This window comes from Pristiophorus japonicus, chromosome 4 (assembly GCF_044704955.1).
Source record: "Pristiophorus japonicus isolate sPriJap1 chromosome 4, sPriJap1.hap1, whole genome shotgun sequence".
Classification (NCBI taxonomy): Eukaryota; Metazoa; Chordata; class Chondrichthyes; family Pristiophoridae; genus Pristiophorus; species Pristiophorus japonicus.
In genome coordinates this window covers 271,496,940-271,512,117 of record NC_091980.1, presented here as the reverse complement: position 1 = coordinate 271,512,117, position 15,178 = coordinate 271,496,940, and positions in this window count along the sequence as shown.

Here is a 15,178-nt window from a genome sequence, read left to right as displayed (position 1 = left end):
GCATTTTCCCCACTACAGATGTTAAACTAACCGGCCTATAGTTACCTGCCTTTTGTCTGCCCCCCTTTTTTAAACAGAGGCATTACATTAGCTGCTTTCCAATCTGATGGTACCTCCCCAGAGTCCAGAGAATTTTGGTAGATTATAACAAATGCATCTGCTATAATTTCCGCCATCTCTTTTAATACCCTGGGATGCATTTCATCAGGACCAGGGGACTTGTCTACCTTGAGTTCCATTAGCCTGTCCAGCAATACCCCCCGAGTGATAGTGATTGTCTCAAGGTCCTCCCTTCCCACATTCCCGTGACCAGCAATTTTTGGCATGGTTTTTGTGTCTTCCACTGTGAAGACCGAAGCAAAATAATTGTTTAAGGTCTCAGCCATTTCCACATTTCCCATTATTAAACCCCCTTCTCATCTTCTAAGGGACCAACATTTACTTTAGTCACTCTCTTCCGTTTTATATATCGGTAAAAGCTTTTACTATCTGTTTTTATGTTTTGCACAAGTTTACTTTCGTAATCTATCTTTCCATTCTTTATTGCTTTCTTAGTCATTCTTTGCTATCGTTTAAAATTTTCCCAATCTTCCAGTTTCCCACTAACCTTGGCCACCTTATACGCATTGCTTTTTAATTTGATACTCTCCTTTATTTCCTTGGTTATCCACGGCTGGTTATCCCTTCTCTTACCACTCTTCTTTTTCACTGGAATATATTTTTGTTGAGCACCATGAAAGAGCTCCTTAAAAGTCCTCCACTGTTCCTCAATTGTGCCACCGTTTAGTCTGTGTTCCCAGTCTACTTTAGCCAACTCTGCCCTCATCCCACTGTAGTCCCCTTTGTTTAAGCATAGTACGCTCGTTTGAGACACTACTTCCTCACCCTCAATCTGTATTACAAATTCAACCATACTGTGATCACTCATTCCGAGAAGATCTTTTACTAGGAGATCGTTTATTATTCCCGTCTCATTACACAGGACTAGAACTAAGATAGCTTGCTCCCTTGTAGGCTCTGTAACATACTGTTCTAAGAAACAATCCCGTATGCATTCTATGAATTCCTCCTCCAGGTTACCCCGTGCGATTTGATTTGACCAATCGATATATAGGTTAAAATCCCCCATGATTACTGCCGTTCCTTTTTCACATGCCTCCATTATTCCCTTGATTATTGTCCGCCCCACCATGAAGTTATTATTTGGGGGCCTATAAACTACGCCCACCAGTGACTTTTTCCCCTTACTATCTCTAATCTCCACCCGCAATGATTCAACATTTTGTTCATTCGAGCCAATATCATCTCTCACAACTGCCCTGATATCATCCTTTATTAACAGAGCTACCCCACCTTCTTTTCCTTATTGTCTATCCTTCCGAATTGTCAGATACCCCTGTATGTTTAATTCCCAGTCTTGGCCACCCTGCAACCACGTTTCTGTCATGGCCACCAAATCATACCCATTTGTAATGATTTGTGCCGTCAACTCATTTACTTTATTTTGAATGCTGCGTGCGTTTAGGTAGAGTGTTTTAATACTAGTTTTTAAACCATGATTTTTAGTTTTGACCCCTCCTGCAGCCCCTTTATATTCATACATATTGTCCCTTCCTATCACCTTGTGGTTTACACTTACCCCAGTGCTACTCTGCTCTGTTGCCTCCTGCCTTTTGCATTCTTTCTTGGGGTCCTGTTCATCTGAGCTCTCACCCACTCTAACTAGCTCAGACCTCTCTCCTGGGTTTCGAATACTCCTCGCATTGAGGCACCGAGCTTTCAGGCTTGCCTTTTTATTACACTTTGACCCTTTAGAATTTTGCTGTACAGTGGCCCTTTTTGTTTTTTGCATTGGGTTTCTCTGCCCTCCACTTTTACTCATCTCCTTTCTGTCTTTTGCTTCTGTCTCCTTTTTGTTTCCCTCTGTCTCCCTGCATTGGTTCCCATCCCCCTGCCATATTAGTTTAACTCCTCCCCAACAGCACTCGCAACACTCCCCCTCGGACATTGGTTCCGGTCCTGCCCAGGTGCAGACCGTCCGGTTTGTACTCGTCCCACCTTCCCCAGAACCGGTTCCAATGCCCCAGGAATTTGAATCCCTCCCTGCTGCACCACTGCTCAAGCCATGTATTAATCTAAGCTATCCTGCGATTCCTACTCTGACTAGCACGTGGCACTGGTAGCAATCCCGAGATTACTACTTTTGTAGTCCTACTTTTCATATTTAGCTCCTCGCTCCTTAAATTCGTCTCGTAGGACCTGATCCCTTTTTTTACCTATATCGTTGGTACCAATGTGCACCACGACAACTGGCTGTTCACCCTCCCTTTTCAGAATGTCCTGCACCCGCTCCGAGACATCCTTGACCCTTGCACCAGGGAGGCAACATACCATCCTGGAGTCTCGGTTGCGGCCACAGAAACGTCTATCTATTCCCCTTACAATTGAATCCCCTATCGCTATAGCTCTCCCATTTTTTTTCCTGTCCTCCTGTGCAGCAGAGCCAGCCAAGGTGCCGTGAACCTGGCTGCTGCTGCTCTCCCCTGATGTGTCATCCCCTTCAACTGTACCCAAAGCGGTGTATCTGTTTTGCAGGGGGATGACCGCAGGGGACCCCTGCACTACCTTCCTCGCGCTGCTCTTCCTGTTGGTCTTCCATTCACTATCTAGCTGTGTACCCTTTACCTGCGGTAAGACCAACTCGCTAAACGTGCTATTCACGTCATTCTCAGCATCGTGGATGCTCCAGAGTGAATCCACCCGTAGCTCCAATTCCGCAATGCGGACCGTCAGGAGCTGGAAGCGGATACACTTCCTGCACACGTAGTCATCAAGGACACCGGAAGTGTCCCTGAGTTTGCACATGGTACAGGAGGAGCATAACACGTGTCCGAGCTCACCTGCCATAACTTAACCCCTAGATTAACTTAATTTGGCAACAACAATGCTAAATGTTACTTACTGATATAAAAAAGAAAAAGAAAAACTACTTACCAATCACCAGCCAATCACTTACCCCCTTGGCTGTGATGTCACCTTTCGATTTCTTTTTACTTTGTTGCCTTCGGTCCCCGCTGCAGTTGCACTGGTACGCCTCTCGATGACCCCCGACTCGCGCTGCTCCGAGCTCCTGCGTCCTCGACCGACTGCTCGAACTGCCCGACTCCCGCTGGCCTTTATAGGCCTCTCCACGACCCCGATGCATCATCCTATGGGGTTGGGTGCGTGTTGCAGCAGCGTAATGATGAGGGCCAACTCCAAACTGTGGCTTATGCTTCCAGGTCGCTCTCCCAGGCAGAACGGGGATATGGGATGGTTGAAAAGGAAGCACTCGTATGTGTCTACGGGGTGAAAAAGATGCACCAGTACCTTTTTGGCAGAAGGTTCGAGTTAGAAACGGACCACAAGCCGTTAACATCCCTGCTGTCCGACAGCAAGGCTGTCAATGCCAATGCGTCAGCTTGCATACAGCGATGGGCTCTCACGCTGGCTGCGTATGACTACACCATACGGCACCGGCCCGGCACCGAAAATTGCGCTGACGTGCTCAGCAGGCTTCCACTGGCCACCACTGAGGGGGCAGCAGAGCAAAACGCTGAGATGGTCATGGCTGTCGATGCTTTCGACAGCGCAGGCTTCCCCCATCACAGCCCACCAGATCAAAATATGGACAAACAGAGATCCCCTCCTATCTCAGATTAAGAAATGTGTCCTGAATGGGGATTGGGCGCCCGCACACGGAGCATGCCCTGAAGAGGTCAGACCGCTTCACAGACGGATGGATGAACTCTCCATCCAAGCCGAATGCCTACTATGGGGCAGCCGGGTAGTCATGCCCCAGAAGGGAAGGGAAGCATTCATCAGGGAACTCCACAGCGAGCACCCAGGCATTGTGCTAATGAAGGCCATTGCCCGGTCACAGGTATGGTGACCGGGAGTTGATGCAGACCTGGAACACTGTGTTCACAGGTGCACGACGTGTGCCCAGCTGGGCAATGCCCCCAGGGAGGCCCCACTCAGACCGTGGCCCTGGCCCACCAAGCCATTGTCACGTATTGACGTAGACTACGCGGACCTGATCATGGGGAAAATGTTCCTCATTGTTGTTGATGCGTACTCGAAATGGATCGAGTGCATCATATTGAATTCGTGCACGACATCCACCACTGTGGAGAGTCTGCGTGCGGTCTTTGCGACCCACGGCTTAGAAACATAGAAACATAGAAAATAGGTGCAGGAGTAGGCCATTCGGCCCTTCTAGCCTGCACCGCCATTCAATGAGTTCATGGCTGAACATTCAACTTCAGTACCCCATTCCTGCTTTCTCGCCATACCCCTTGATCCTCCTAGTAGTAAGGACCTCATCTAACTCCTTTTTGAATATATTTAGTGAATTGGCCTCAACAACTTTCTGTGGTAGAGAATTCCACAGGTTCACCACTCTCTGCTGGACATCCTGGTTAGCGACAACGGCCCGTACTTCACTAGCTATGAATACCAGGAGTTCATGTCGGGTAATGGCATCAAACATGTCAGGACAGCACCATTAAAGCCGGCTTCCAATGGCCAGGCGGAACGTGCGGTCCAAATCATAAAACAAGGCATGCTCTGGATTCAAGGATCATCCTTCAATGCCGCCTATTCCACCTCCTGCTGGCCTATAGGTCCCGACCGCACTCGCTCACGGGAGTTCCGCCAGCGGAACTACTCATGAAACATAGAAACATAGAAACATAGAAAATAGGTGCAGGAGTAGGCCATTCAGCCCTTCGAGCCTGCACCGCCATTCAATGAGTTCATGGCTGAACATGCAACTTCAGTACCCCATTCCTGCTTTCTCGCCATACCCCTTGATCCCCCTAGTAGTAAGGATTACATCTAACTCCTTTCTGAATATATTTAGTGAATTGGCCTCAACAACTTCCTGTGGTAGAGAATTCCACAGATTCACCACTCTCTGGGTGAATAAGTTTCTCCTCATCTCGGTCCTAAATGGCTTACCCCTTATCCTTAGACTGTGACCCCTGGTTCTGGACTTCCCCAACATTGGGAATATTTTTCCTGCATCTAACCTGTCTAAACCCATCCGAATTTTAAACGTTTCTATGAGATCCCCTCTCATTCTTCTGAACTCCAGTGAATACAAGCCCAGTTGATCCAGTCTTTCTTGATATGTCAGTCCCGCCATCCCGGGAATCAGTCTGGTGAACTCACTGCACTCCCTCAATAGCAAGAATGTCCTTCCTCAAGTTAGGAGACCAAAACTGTACTCCACCAAGACCCGATACAACTGTAGTAATACCTCCCTGCCCCTGTACTCAAATCCCCTCCATATGAAGGCCAACATGCCATTTGCTTTCTTAACCGCCTGTTGTACCTGCATGCCAACCTTCAATGACTGATGTACCATGACACCCAGGTCTCGTTGCACCTCCCCTTTTCCTAATCTGTCACCATCCAGATAATAGTCTGTCTCTCTGTTTTTACCACCAAAGTGGATAACCTCACATTGATCCACATTATACTTCATCTGCCATGCATTTGCCCACTCACCTAACCTATCCAAGTCACTCTGCAGCCTCATAGCATCCTCCTCGCAGCTCACACTGCCACCCAACTTAGTGTCATCCGCAAATTTGGAGATACCATATTTAATCCCCTCGTCCAAATCATTAATGTACAATGTAAACAGCTGGGGCCCCAGCACAGAACCTTGCGGTACCCCACTAGTCACTGCCTGCCATTCTGAAAAGTACCCATTTACTCCTACTCTTTGCTTCCTGTCTGACAACCAGTTCTCAATCCACGTCAGCACACTACCCCCAATCCCATGTGCTTTAACTTTGCACATTAATCTCTTGTGTGGGACCTTGTCGAAAGCCTTCTGAAAGTCCAAATACACCACATGAACTGCTTCTCCCTTGTCCACTCTACTGGAAACATCCTCAAAAAATTCCAGAAGATTTGTCAAGCATGATTTCCCTTTCACAAATCCGTGCTGACTTGGACATATCATGTCACCTCTTTCCAAATGCGCTGCTATGACATCCTTAATAACTGATTCCATCATTTTACCCGCTACCGATGTCAGGCTGACCGGTCTATAATTCCCTGTTTTCTCTCTCCCTCCTTTTTTAAAAAGTGGGGTTACATTGGCTCCCCTCCACTCCATAGGAACTGATCCAGAGTCCATGGAATGTTGGAAAATGACTGTCAATGCATCGCTATTTCCAAGGCCACCTCCTTAAGTACTCTGGGATGCAGTCCATCAGGCCCTGGGGATTTATCGGCCTTCAATCCTATCAATTTCCCCAACACAATTTCCCGACTAATAAGGATTTCCCTCAGTTCCTCCTTGTTACTAGACCCTCTGACCCCTTTTATATCCGCACACTTAAAACTCGGCTGTCCCTCATTCACCCAGTCCTGTCAGACATTGTTGAGGGCAAGCGCCAGTCCCAAAATGAGTGCCATGACCGTAACTCAAAGGGGAGATGTATAGAAATCGATGACCCTGTGTTTGTTCTTAATCACGCTTTGGGGCCCAAGTGGCTTGAGGGTACTGTAATTGGCAAAGAGAGGAATAGGGTCATAGTGGTCAGACTTAACAATGGACAGATATGCCGCAAGCATCTGGACCAAGTAAAAAAAAGGTTCAACATGGACACTGAGGAAAATCATGAGATGCTGCCCACACCACCGCCAGTGAACGAGCAACAAGAACCTTCAGCAGCATGCACAGTCCCTGCGGCCAGCCCGGACAGGCCGGAATCACCACAGGTGACAAAGACACATGCCAAGGCTCAACAACCAGAGCCCCAACTGTGGCGCTCCACAAGAGAGCATCGACCGCCTGAAAGACTTAATCTTTGACCCCATAAGACATTAGTGGGGAGGTGATGTCATGTATGTAACCTTCATGTAACTGTAACCTTCATGTAACAACACTGTACACTGTACACACCTAAGTAATGCACGCCTTGACCACAGGGGGTGAACTTGTGGGAGACACTCCTCACCTGGTCATCCAGGTATATAAAGGGAGGTCCCACGCAGGGTCATCACTTCTTGGTCCTGTGAATAAAGGTACAGGTCACAGAGTGACCTTGTCTCCAGTCTGTGCCTCGTGTTGATTTACAGTAGTGTGTAAGGACACAACAATCCGAAAACACAGAGGCAGTTTCCACACGTATGCTAATGACACCCAGCTGTAACTCTCCACCACTTCTCTTGACTCCTGCTTGGGTATCTAAATTGTCAGACTGCTTGTCCGACATCCAGTACTGGATGAGCAGAAATTTTCTCCAATTAAATATTGGGAAAACCGAAGCCATTATCTTTGGTCCTCACCATATATTGCATTCCCTAACCACTGATTCCATCCCTCTCCCTAGCATCAACCTGAGGGTGAACAAGACTGTTCGCAACCTAGGTGTCATACTTGACCCTGAAATTAGTTTCCAGCCAAAAATCCGCGGCATAACTAAAACTGCCTTTTTCCACCTCCATAACATTGCCCGCCTCTGCCCCTGCCTCAGCTCTTCTGCTGCTGAAACCCTCATTCATGCCTTTTTTACCTCTAGACTTGGCTACTCCAACTCACTGCTGGCTGGCCTCCCACATTCCACACCACGTAAACTTGAGGTCATCCAAAACTCAGCAGCCCATGTCCTAACTTGCACCAAGTCATGATCACCCATCACCCCTGAGCTTTCTGACCTACATTGGCTCCCAGTTGTAAGATTTGTCGAAAACGTCAACAGCAAAAACTTAAAGTTTTGGGACATTGCTTGGACAAATTTTCTGTTACTGCAGAGAGCAAGTCCAAACATGCCCTACAGGAGTACACATCAGGTGGACAAGGAATCAATGGCCGGAATGCTGATGGACAGGCCTTTTGTCTTGCAATCGGTAAGACATTAAGTAAAGTGGCCGGTTTTTCAGGCCATCGAAAGACAAAGGAAAGCTATTCGACTACAGACTCACCGGAGCCACACATCGAGGTACAGCCCAGTTGACAAAGGAACAGGCGAGAGACTTGATTTTGCTTTTCAGTTGCACAGCCTCAGAGGAAGGGCAGTTGGACATTTGGTGCGAGAAGCATTGTTGCAAGTACAAGAGAGGCAGTTTTGGCTGCCATCTCTCTCTCTCTCCCCTCTTCTAGCCTGCTTGCTTCGTTCAATGCACAAGGACTGAGCACTCCATCTGGGATGGAGAGAAGAAACACCAGAGAGCCTCGCTACTTCAACTAGGAAGCTGACCTTCAGACTGGACTTGAAGACCCAGAAGATACGCCTCATCGGGAGAAGCAGCGAGTAAGCCAGAGGGGTAATTGGTGAGCATTTATCCCAGCCCACATATCTTTAAGACCACCACATAGTGTGAAAGGGTGCCGTGTGTCCCAACCAAGCCTTAGGGATTTTAGTGGGGGAGGTTTTTTGCAAGGATCATAAGCGTACGCACATTTTGTTGGACAGATGTCAGTGGTGCAACTTTGAATCCGAGCAAGGGTTTTTTAGACATGGGTACTTCGCGTTTGGGGCCTGTTTAGATGGGCCAGACTGTGTGTTGTACTGTGTTCGTTTGTATTACATTACTAGGGTGTGTTTCTACTGGGTGCAAGTGTGTGTTTTAACTTGAATAAAAGCATTGTGACGGTTGAGACTGGAAAGATCTGTCTATGACTGTATATTACTGTTCACGACTATAATTCCGGTGTCTAGAACTGTTTTAAGAGGGGTGATTCGAAACCACCAAGGGCAAAAGCACTTACAGAATCTGGTGACCGGCGGCAGGACACCGGTATGAGTGAACAGACAGTTATGGAAGATCTCAAGGTCAAGAGATCGGCAATGGGGGATAGGATTTCCTCGTACGTATTCGGTAAAGTTAATGTAACACAGCAGTGGGTGTTAGACCTCTTGTGAGCTGAGAGTCCAGAGGACAAAGCTGCAGAGTGGACAGGGGGTAAGGAGCAAAAAAGGCAAACGAAAAATCAATTTGGCTCCTGTGTCTGCAGAAGCAAGTCCACCTGCTCAGGGAGCAGGTCGGTAAACTTAAGGCAGAGCTCCAAGAGTCAGAGCAGCAGTCCAGCCGCAAGGGTCACAGTGGGGAACAGATGAGTGGATGAGTTACGCAAGGAGAGGAAGGAAAGGCATACTCAGTAGGAAACCTCCCATAACACCGGAGAGTACCTGAAATGCCAGGTCACCGAGGCCAAGCTCAACAAGCAGGCTGTACGGGAGGAGAATGCCCGCTTAATGGGTAAAGTTGTCGGGCTGAAGGGGCAACTGAACGATATTAAGACAGCTTACAGGATAGCTAGCAGTAGGGGGTTTGAGAGTGGGAATCACGTGCCCTGCCAAGAAAAAATCCAAAGCTTGACTCAAGCTCTTGCCAAAGCCAAAGGCATGGTTTGCTTGATGGCCCCGGGGGAAGCTCCGGTGGACTGGGTAGAGGAAGGAGAAGATAGCGAGGATTGGGGGCAGGACGTCCGACCACCACTTGAAGCGCCAAAGGGACCGATGTGGCCCATACGGCAGCAAAAGTTTGGCCCGCCCATAGACTGCGCGGGTCAGGGCGCGCTGCAAAGTCATTTTATTACTCCGTTCACCACCCCGCAGCTGCAAAATATGATCTCTGGGGTGCCCAAGTTAAAGAAAGAAGGGGACCCCTCAGTTCACTTCATCGAGGTGGGCCAGTTTGGGGGAATTAACGGGTGTAGTGAGGCCGAGGCTCACAAGCTGTTGCTGTTTTCCCTGGATGGGAAACTGTATCAGGCCCTGTCCACCGAGACCAAATGGGGATAGGGGATCACAGCCGGCTTATAGGAGGAAATTCTGAGAGCTATGGGTCACACCCAGGGTAGTCCGTTCTTTAGGGTCGAGAGGACACTGCAACTGGCAGGGGAAGTACCTCAGGCATTCGCGGACAGGCTCTGGCCCATCTATGAAATGGCCATGGGTGGGGTGCTCAACAGAGCACAGTTGCAGGGAGGGCTGAGAAACCATTGGTTCAGGACCCTCGTGGCAAACAGTTTGCCACAAATAAGGGTAAAAGCGAAAACCTGGTTTGACTCCGAGAACCTCGCGAATACGGAGGCCGGAGTGCTCCGTCACATGAGCCTGGCCTTTAAAACCGGCTCAGAGGAGGAGGTCAAACCAAGTAAGGACAAGGTACACGAAATAAAGGCCAGTGAGGCTAGTAAAAAGGAATGGCGTCAGGAAGGGGTTAGCGCAGGGAAGGCTATGACGTGTTTCGGGTGTGGGAAGAAGGGACACTGGAGAAGAGACGGCCCGGCCCCGAGGAAGGGGCAAGGCAAAGGGGATCCTCCAGTGCCTAAGACAAAACCTGTCGAGGCGAAGGGACCAACCACGTACCTGTGTTCGCTCACGTACGATGAATGGAGTAGACCATGCGTGAAGATGGGGGGTGGAGAAGGTAGAGGAGAAGTACTTGGTGGACACCGGGGCTTCGAGCACGGTGATCTATGCGAGTAATCAGACCAATTCATCCTGGTCCAGCAAGGTTCCTTTCAGGCTTCAGGTCAAGCATGGGCAAGGAAACCTGCTGATTACCACTTACCGCCCTCCCGCAGCTGATGAATCAGTACTTATCTATGTTGAACTCCACTTGGAAGAAGCACTGAGGATAGCAAGGGCACCGAATGTACTCTGGATGGGGGACTTCAATGACCATCACCAAGCGTGGCTCGGTAGCACCACTACTGGCCGAGTCCTGAAGGACATAGCTGCCAGACTGGGCCTGCGACAGGAGGTGAGAGAACCAACACTAGGGAAAAACCTAGCTCATTCTCACCAATCTATCTGTCGCATCTTCACACTGAGGACACCTTCCATCGTGCTGTGTGGCACTACCACCATGCTAAATGGGATAGATTCAGAACATATCTAGCAGCTCAAAACTGGGTCATCCATGAGGCACTATGGGCCATCAGCAGCAGCAGAAGCGTTTGCAAACATCTTCAACCAAAAGTGCCGAGTGATGATCCATATTGGCCTCCTCCTGAGGTCCCCACCAACACAGAAGCCAGTCTTCAGCCAATTTGATTCACTCCACGTGATATCAAGAAATGGCTGAGCACACTGGATACAGCAAAGGTTATTGGCCCCGAGAACATCCCTGCTGTCGTGCAGAAGATTTGTGCTCCAGAAATAGCCGTGCCTCTAGCCAAACTGTTCCTGTACAGCTACAACACTGGCATCTACCTGATAATGTGGAAAACTGCCCACAAAAAGCAGGACATATCCTATCACGCCAATTACCATCAGTCTACTCTCAATCATCAGCAAAGTGATGGAAGGTGTCGTCGACAATGCTATCAAGCAGCACATACTCACCAATAACCTGCTCATCGATGCTCAGTTCAGGTTCTGCCAGGATCACTCGGCTCCAGACCTCATTACAGCCTTGGTCAAAACATGGACAAAAGAACTGAATTCCAGAGGTGAGGTGACAGTGACAGCATTTGACAGAGTGTAACATCAAGGAGCCCAAGTAAAATTTAAGTCAATGGGAATCAGGAGGAAAACTTTCCTCTGGCTGGAGTCATATCTAGCACAAAGGAAGATGACTGTGGCTGTTGGAGCTCAATTATCTCAGCCCCAGGACATCGCTGCAGGAGTTCCTCAGGGTAGTGTCCTAGGCCCAACTATCTTCAGCTGTTTCATCAATGACCTTCCCTCCATCATAAGGTGAGAAGTGGGGATGTTCACTGATGATTGCACAGTTCCATTCCCAAATTCTCAGATAATGAAGCAGTCCATCCCTGCATGCAGCAAGACCTGCGCAACATTCAGGCTTGGGCTGATAGGTAGCAAGTAACATTCACACCACACAACTGCCAGGGAATCTCTCATCTCCTGACTCCCCAGAGCCTTTCCACCGTCTACAAAGCACAAGTTAGGAGTGTGATGGAATACTCTCCACTTGCCTGGAGTGCAGCTCCAACAAAACTCAAGAAGCTCAACACCATCCAGAACAAACCAGCCCGCTTGATTGGCACCCCATCCACTACCTTAAACAATCACTCTCTCCACCACCGGCGCACCATGGCTGCAGTGTGTACCATCAACAAGATGCACTGCAGCAACTCACCAAGGCTTCTTCTTCAGCAGCATCTCCCAAACCCGCGACCTTTACCACCTAGAAGGACAAGGACAGCAGATGCATGGGAACACCATTACCTGCCAGTTCCCATCCAAGTTAAACACCACCCTGAGTTGGAAATATATCGCCGTTCTTCGTCACTAGGTCAAAATCCTGGAACTCCCTCCCTAACAGTACTGTGAGAATACCTTCACCATGCGGACTGCAGCAATTGAAGAAGGCAGTTCACCACTACCTTCTCAAGGACAATGAGGGATGAGCAATAAATGCTGTACTTGCCAGCGATGTCCACATCCCAGAACAAATTTTTAAAACATTAGGGGGCCAAAATTGCCCCTTTCCTTAAGGCCTCTTAACACCGGAAAGTGGCGGCCACGCTGCGGACTGCAATGGCCGTCGACTTTTCATGTAATGACCACCATTATCAAAATTCTGCTCCCATGTGACCCGCTCTCCCCCTTACTGCTCCGCTGCTGCCAATCTGTGTTAAGTGCGTCATCACAGTGCACACCACACATCTACCCCACCAACCCCTCCCCCCCTTCCCCGACGGTGAAATTCCATCGTGAAAATCTTCGGTCTGCCCAGCGGTGCCAAAACCTGTTTTTTTCCTGGTGGTCCAGTGAGGTTGTGGCCCTCTGCAATGGCGGTATGGCTTCCCTCCATTGAACCAGGCAGGTGTATAACTCGTGGACAATTTACCACCACCCATTTTTCACCCCACCAACATTGAATTTTATCCCTGTAGTCTCCTGTCATACCACAAGTTAGAGGACAAATCATTTTCTTTAAACAATAAGGTCATTGGTATTTATCAAATGATGCACAGATAATATGTTAATTAAACCTTGGTATAATGGCATCCTCATATCAACGTTTCCTGTGACGAGGGGAGTGATTCTTTTTCCACTTCAGAGTCTTCTGAAAACTTTGTAAATCCCACTATACCCAACTTTATTTAAAGAAAGCTAATTTTGAAAACAAAAATATCAGAATGTTTGGGTGTGCTATTAAGCAGGAAGATTTTAAGGTTGTTTCTCTTTTCTTGCCATCCCAAATTGTAGAGTGGGGGGAGTAGAAATCTTTGAAGGCTGTGTTGTTGCTACAGGATTGGGGAGACAAGCAATGGACATAAAATAATCCATCATCACACGCAAAAGGACAATTTTAACCTGCAAGAGTTGTAGATAGTTGCACACGATGTGAATTACAGATCAACTCGAGATACAACACATTGAATTGATCAATATTTAATAGTTGCAGCAGTGAGCTTACAACCATTGCCCCCAACTCTCCCCAGCAAAGCTGGTACAAATAACTTCTCTTCCTGAACATTACATTTTCCTCTTGGCAACACTTGAATATTTAAATATGAAGATATAACCTTGGTTACCTGTGGGCTTTGCAAGCTGCCAAACTATCCCCCCCCCCCACCTCCCGCCCATATGGCCCCAGTACACATTAATTTTGGATCACTGCTAAAATCTAGGCCATGGTCCAAATGCATTTGGAAGGCACCAACTGCTAATACAAGAACTTAGGAATCATTACACATACTAGGAAGTGCTTGTGCAAAGTAGGAAGGCAATAAAAATAGTTAAGAAATTGTTAGACCATAACTGGTAAGCCGCTGCCAAACTAAAGATGATAAACAGTATTGAGGGGTGTCTTTTACCCACAAAGTTAGGCTGGAGGTGACGGAGAAGAAACTAACTGTATTATTGAGGAGTTTGGTGCATATCAAGCCTCTCCGAACTTCATGACTTACTAATATTAATATTCATAAAAGAGAAGTAAATCTCAAAGCATGCCGTGCTCTTTTTCAGCTTTTCTATACAGGTCATACATCTGATAATCTTGAAATAACAAACAGCCAAGAGCGAGCAAGCGTGGAGAAAGTGGGATTGTACAAGCTCATGCAGCGTTGTGTTTTAGCTAAATGGAGTTTTAATATTCATCACTACCAAACTAGTAAAATTAAATTCAAGTCAGTGACTAAATATGCCATCCTGTGTAAAACTGTTTGCCTGCATGATAAATAGTAACAAAGCACTACTCTCACACAGCCTTCCCACTTAAACAACATTTTATATGTTAATTTTGTTTTGTGTTGTGCATTGCAAATTGTGTTTCCCATCAAGACATAGATCATTCATAACTTATAACAGTTGCAACAAGCAGTGGCTGATTAGGATTCGAAAAAGCATTAATTTGGAGTAGCCGTTATCTCTATACATTGCTTAATCCAACTAAATAATTTTAATTACCAGTGCATTCATAACCAGTTAATGAATATAATCTTAGAAAACATCACAATTGCTTCTAATGCACCATTATACCAGAAAATGCCTTAAACTTGCGATTAGTTGAGATCACTCTCCAATGTACAGAACCATTGTAATTACCAGTGGGAAGCGAGCCAAACCCAAACAACTGGTAGGTTTATTTTTTCCCCTGCTGTATTTTTAAATGTTTTGAAAGATCTACTGAAACACTGTAGAAAGAGGTCCATAGACAATACTGGGTACCTTGTGTCATGTATGTAACCTCCATGTAACACCACTGCAATACTGTATATACTTAAGCAATGCACACCTTGACCACAGGGGGTGAACTTGTGGGAGACACTCCTTACCTGGTCATCCAGGTATATAAAGGGAGGTCCCACGCAGGATCATCACTTCTTGGTCCTGTGAATAAAGGTTCAGATCATAGAGTGACCTTGTCCATAGAATGTGCCTCGTGTGGGTTCTGTGCCATTGAGTAAGGACTTTACATTGGCGACGAGAAATGGGAATCAACGACCCACGAGAATGGCCAACGGTAGCACAGAGAAATGGTACTGTGTTGGTGAGGACTGGGACAATTTCATTGAGAGGCTCCAGCAAAGCTTTATCACAAAAGAATGGCTGGGAGATGCAGTGGCCGACAAGTGAAGGGCACATCTGCTGACCAGCTGCGGACCTAAGACTTACGCGCCCATGAAGGATCTATTGGCACCCGAAAAGCCGGTGGACAAAACCTTTGAAGAGCTCAGCAAACTAATCGG